This window comes from Sylvia atricapilla, unplaced genomic scaffold (assembly GCF_009819655.1).
Source record: "Sylvia atricapilla isolate bSylAtr1 unplaced genomic scaffold, bSylAtr1.pri scaffold_145_arrow_ctg1, whole genome shotgun sequence".
In the NCBI taxonomy this organism is placed as follows: domain Eukaryota; kingdom Metazoa; phylum Chordata; class Aves; order Passeriformes; family Sylviidae; genus Sylvia; species Sylvia atricapilla.
The window spans coordinates 32,485-38,622 of NW_027077073.1; the positions used below are offsets into that span (position 1 = coordinate 32,485).

The 6,138-nt window shown below is 52.9% G+C and overlaps 1 pseudogene; it reads right to left on the reverse strand.

Annotated features, from left to right (window-relative positions):
• Positions 1 to 204: 204 nt before the first annotated feature.
• On the reverse strand, positions 205 to 1,177 carry LOC136374826 (olfactory receptor 14J1-like; annotated as a pseudogene).
• Between the last annotated feature and the right edge of the window lie 4,961 nt (positions 1,178 to 6,138).

Consider the following 6,138-nt stretch of genomic DNA (forward strand, 5'->3'; position numbering starts at 1 on the left):
TCCAGTGAGCACTCTGCTGGGAGAACCTTTAGTTTGTTGAAAGCCACTAAGACCACAGCTCCTCATTGACACAGTCGGGGGCCACAGCAAATGTGGAGAGAATTTAAAATGACAAATGGCGTAAACATTTGATATTCTTTGTGGAAAATACTGAAAAAAAAACAAAACACAGGGAAAAAAGCCGTAATCTACCCAACAAGAATATCAAAGGTGACTTTTATTACAAAAGATTACCAGAAACTGGCAACCAATCTGAACTCGTCCAGTGATCAGTGTCCACACGGCAGCCTTGAGCTCCTGGTTCCTCAGGCTGTAGAGGAGGGGGTTCAGGGCTGGAGGCACCACCGAGTACAGAACTGACAGGGCCAGATCCTGGGATGGGGAGGAGATGGACGGGGGCTTCAGGTAGGCAAATATGCCAGTGCTGAGAAACAGAGAGAGCACAGCCAGGTGAGGGAGGCAGGTGGAAAAGGCTTTGTGCCGTCCCTGCTCAGAGGGGATCCTCAGCACAGCCCTGAAGATCTGCGCATAGGAGAAAACAATGAACACAAAACAGCCAATACATACACAGATGGAAAACAAAAAAAGCCAAAGTTCCCTGAAGAAGGATTTGGAGCAGGAGAGCTTGAGGATCTGGGGAATTTCACAGAAGTACTGGCCCAGGGCATTGCCATGGCACAGGGGCAGGGAAAATGTATTGGCCATGTGCAGCAGAGCATTGAGAAAGGCAGTGGCCCAGGCAGCTGCTGCCATGTGGGCACAAGCTCTGCTGCCCAGGAGGGTCCCGTAGTGCAGGGGTTTGCAGATGGACACGTAGCGGTCGTAGCACATGATGGTCAGGAGGGAAAACTCACTTCCAAGGAAGAACACAAAGAAAAAGAGTTGTGCAGCACACCCTGAGTAGGAGATGGTCCTGGTGTCCCAGAGGGAATTGTGCATGGCTTTGGGGACAGTGGTGCAGGATGGAGCCCAGGTCGCTGAGGGCCAGGTTGAGCAGGAAGAAGAACATGGGGCTGTGCAGGTGGTGGCCGCAGGCGACGGCAGCGATGACGAGGCCGTTGCCCAGGAGGGCAGCCAGGGAGATTCCCAGGAAGAGGCAGAAGTACAGGAGCTGCAGCTGCCGCCTGTCTGCCAGTGCCAGCAGGAGGAAGTGGCTGATGGAGCTGCTATTGGACATTCCTTCACTCTGGGCATGGTGGACTCTTAAAAGAAAACACTGAAAAGCTGGGAAAGATTTCCCTGAGACAATCCTGTGCAATTTTATTATTAATCCTTTTAAAATTATTTCTTTTCCTTTGTAGGAAATTCACTAATTTTTTAAAATTTGAGTTGCTGTTTGTGCTGGTGAGTCACAGCCTCATTTTGAGCATTGCTGTCAGGCTGAACACTGGGGAGCCCAGAGGGAAACCAAAACTCCCTGTGCACCAGTGCAGTCAGACCTGCTGGTCCCCACACAGGTGCCCTTTGTTCATTTCACCTCCCACTGTTTCAGGATGGAAACCCTTACAACATCCTTGGAAAACAAAGTGGATTTTTTGAAGGCTCTAGTTTCAAAATTGATTTCTCTAAACTCTTCTATCTTTCCCTGTGCAGCAGGGTAGGGAGAAATACCAAGGGCTGTTCTGACTCTCTGCTGCCTGGAGCTGTGCCTACAGGGAGCTGTTTCTCTGTACCCAAGCCTTGTCCCTGCCAGTGCTCCCAGAGCCCAGCCCAGCCCTGGGGGCTCAGCTCTGCCCTGCACACCCCTCCCAGCACAGCCCACTGCCCAGGGCCATCTCCCTGGCAGCAGGGCCTTAAGGGCAGCTCAGACAAACAGAGATGCTGCAAGCCAGGGTGCTGCTGATGCTGTCTGTAGGGAGAGGAGGGTGAGGAGGCACTTTCTGAGGGAGCTCTGAGGCAGATCTGCTGATGCCCAGGGTGACAGTGCAGGAGTGTCAGTGACACAGACAACCCTGAGAGCCCCTTTCCCTTTCCTTTAGGAGAAAGCTGAGAGCAGCCCTGCCCATGCAGCACCATCTCCACAGCAGGAGGAACCTGCCCTGATGGGGGTGGCTCCTTCCACCTCCAACTTCTCCCCACAGCCCATGGGGAGCTGCCAGGCAGGCTGAGAGCTGCCCCTGGCAGGTGGCCCATCCCCTGGCCTGGCCAAGAGCCCTCAGGGCTGCAGCACCTGCTCTGCACCACAGCCCTGGGCAGCCCTGGCTGCAGCCCCAGCTCCAGCCCCTGCAGCCGTCCCTGGCAGCAGGAGCCGTCCTGCCCTGTCCCTCTGACGGTGCCCAGGGCAGCCCCGCTCTGGAGCACATCCTCCCCCAAAGCAGAAAGGGCAGCAGAGCCATCCTTACAGTGCTGTCAGTCCTGTCCTGGGGCAGCTTTAGGAGATCCCTGCAGCCAGAGACTTACTGTGTCAGAAGTGGTGAACATTTCTCCATGAAGAAGCTCAGAGATTTCAAAAGGTTGTGAAGATTTCTCTGTGAATAATCTCAGAATTGTCCTTCCAGTTTGTTGAAGCCTCTGTCTGCTTCGCCCCTCTCAGGTACCTGCAGGCAGTGCCCTCAGCCCTGCTGGGCTGGGAGAGGAGCTGCTCCTCAGGAGAAATGTCTTTTTGAAGCTCTTCTGATTTTCCAGGAGCTGCCTCTGTGCCAGGAGCCCAGCCCAGCTCATCAGCACAGACACAGCACAAGGACTTGAATGAGCCTCTTGGAGGTTTAGTGCTGAGTCCCTGAACATCAGTCCCTGAGAGTCAGTGAAATAAATCTCTCGAGAATTCAAAGTCACATACAAACTCCAAAGTTTCTTGAAGATTTAATGGGTCCCACTGAGGGACATGACTGAGAAAGAACTTAAATGATCCTCCCATGGATTTGGTGTTGTTCACAGTGGTGTCAGACCCAGAGAGTGTTTAAAAAACTTTCCAAGAACTCTTTCAAGAACTTTTGGAGAACTGTTCTAAGTGGAATTGAAACTCCAAAGTTTCCTGAAGTTTTGATGGGACCCAGTGAGAGACATGGCTGAGAAAGTGTCCCCAGGTTCCAGTTAGAGCACAACACTGCAGGCAGTGGTGACAGGTGGGGACAAACCAGGGAAAGGTGTCTCTGATGCTGAGCAAACCCTGTGCCCTGCCCAGCCCAGGCTGTCCTACGGTGTCCATGCCCTCTGCCTCTGTCCCTGCAGGCTGTCGTCACCCCCCGGCTGCCCCACCTGGCTGGGCCCTTCCTCTGCTGACAGCTCTGTGTCCTGCCTGCCTCTGCCTGGCCACACAGAGCCTTGGGCTTGAAACCAGCTGGGTTCATTCAACATTTACCATGCCTGGGGATTCTGAGCACAGGAACAAGGCGTGTAGGGCCTGCTTTGCCAGCAAGGATGGTTGGAAGACAAGAAGAAGACATCTGCCTCAAGAGTCCACTGATAGGAAAAAACTGCAGCTGAATCTGGGACTTTGGGGTTGGTTTTATGGTAATGGCTAAATTGGAATACAGAGGTAGCAATGCTATATAAGTACCACTCTTTTAGAATCACATGTCCATGTAAGGTTATGAGTTCCCACACCTGAGACCTAAGCCTAAATTAGTGATGCCCTCTTAATTGCAAGACAGTGTTCAGGAGTCTTATTCTGATATTTCGTAGATTTGGTGACAGAGGGACCTCACAGAACCAAGGAGGCTCCTGTGACATGTTGGAATCTCCTGAAACCAAACTCCTTTTTTGACACAGCAGGGCCACATGGAACCAATGGTCCACTGTGATAGTGCAGATCCAAGGAGACCATGGGGACACTCTGGAACCTCATGGAATCCAAAGTATTGTGATAGAGGAAGGCTTCATGGAACCAAGAGTCTATTGTGACACAGCCAGGCCTTGTTTGAACAATGGAACCATTGCTGAGAGTACACAAAATCCTGGAACCCAGAGGCCACTGTGACACTGTATGGCCTCATGGAACCCAGGGGCCACTGTGACACACTGGGGCTGCATGGAAAGGAAGGTCTGTTGTGACAATGCAGATGCAAGGAGACCATGGTGACACTCTGGGGCCTCGTGGAACCAAGGTGACCATGTTATACTGTGGGACTCCACGGAACACGGGACTGTGGTGACACTGCAGAACCAAGGAGATTGTTGTTGGCAGAATGAAAGCTCACGGAACCACAAGCCATTCTGACACAGCGTGGCCACAAGGAGTCAAGGGGCCATTGAGACACTGAAGAACCTCACAGAACCAATGGTCTCTTGTTACACTAAGGTCCCTTGTGAGCCCCTGTGGAACCAAGGGACCACAGTGACATTGATGGGCCTCATGGAAAAGTGGAGACAATTCTGACACTTTGGGATCCACTGGATCCAAGGGGCCACTGCGACACTGCAGGGCCTCGTCCAGCCAAGGCAGCCTTGTGACACTGCGGGCCCCTTGGAACCAAGGGTCCATTGGGACATTGTGGGGCCTCATGGAACACTGGAGACCATTATGACCCTTTGGAGCCCATGGGAACCAAGTGGCCATTGTGACACTGCAGGGCCTTGTATAACCAAGAGGCCACTGTAGCACAGCAGGGCCTCATGGAATCAAGGGGACCATAGTGACACTGTGGGGCTCCATGGGACAAAGGGGCTGTACTGACACCATGGAACCAAGGAGAGCTTTGTTACACTCCAGGGCATCATGGAACCAAGGCAGCCCTTGTGACACAGCGTGGCCTCATGTAACCATGGAGACCAGTATGTTACATGGGGCCTTGTGGAACCAAAGGACCATTGTGGCACTGCAGGACCTCATGCAACCAAGGGGACAATAGTGACACTCTGGGGCTCCAAGGGACCAAGTGGGAATTCCTTTAGTTCTGAGCCAAGGAGAGCATTTTAACACTGTGGGGCATCACGGAACCTCAGGTCCATTGTGACACAGCATGGCCACAGGAAACCACAGAGGCCATTGTTACACCTGGAGGCCTTGTGAAACCAAAGGGCCATTGTGGCACTTTGCATCCCCATGGAACCAAGGAGTCCATTGTGACACTATTGAGGCCCTGTTGGGTCCAAGGCCAATTGTGGCACTGTGAGGAACCACTGAACCAAGGAGACAAATGTGACACCACAGGGCCCCATGGAACTAAGGATTCATGGAACAGTGTGGGCTCATGGAACCAAACGTCCATTGTGACACTGTGGGGCCTCATGGAATCCTGGAGACCACAGTGATACTTCAAGGCCCCATGGAACCAAGGGTCCATTGTGATACTGCAGTACCAAGGAGACCCCTGTGACATGCAAGGCCTCATGGAAGCAAGAGGGGACAATTGTGATGCTACAAGGCCCAATGGAAGCACAGGGCCAGTGTGACACAGCTGGGCCTCATGCAGCCAAGGGGCCATTGTGATCCTGAGGGGCCCAAAAGAACCAAGGGACCACTGTGACACTGCAGGATTATATGGAATCATGGAGAGCATTGTGACACTGTGTGGACTGATGGAACCAAGGGGGCCACTGTGTCATTGTGCAGCTCCAGGGAACCAAGGAAAAAATTTTGGCACTGCAAGGCCTCATGGAAGCAAGGGACCATTGTGACACTGTGGGGCCCCATGGAAACAAGGGGCCAGTGTGACACAGGGGGACCCTGTGGAACGAAGGTTCCAGTATGAAACTGTCATTGTGACACTGTGGGACCCTGCGGATCCAAGGGAACAGGTGACAGGTCTGGTTGGCTTGGCCTGACTGACTCAACTGACCTCAGCATGGTGAGGGTGTCCTCTCATGTGCCCCTGAAACACTGGGGCTCTGTGCTTTCATTTCTGTGGAAAAGAACCATCCCTTCTGCCCAGGTACCCATGGCCAAAATTGGTACTTCTCCAGAATTCACTGTATGCTAGGGTTTCTCCCAGACAAATGAAGACAGGACCGACAGGTCTGGCTTGCCCTTGTCTCTGGTGGTTTCCTCTGATCTGCCCTGGAGACACCTGGGCTCTGTGCTTTCCTTCCTATGGGAATGAACTGGTCTCCTCATCCCGGCACTCCTGGCTGAAATTGGGATTCTGCCCTCGAAATTCCATATATCCGAGATACGGAATCCAAGATGTTTATTCCATTGCTCCCAGATGAAAGCTGCCAGGACAGACAGGTCTGGCTGGCCTTGGGCTCTACTGGCTG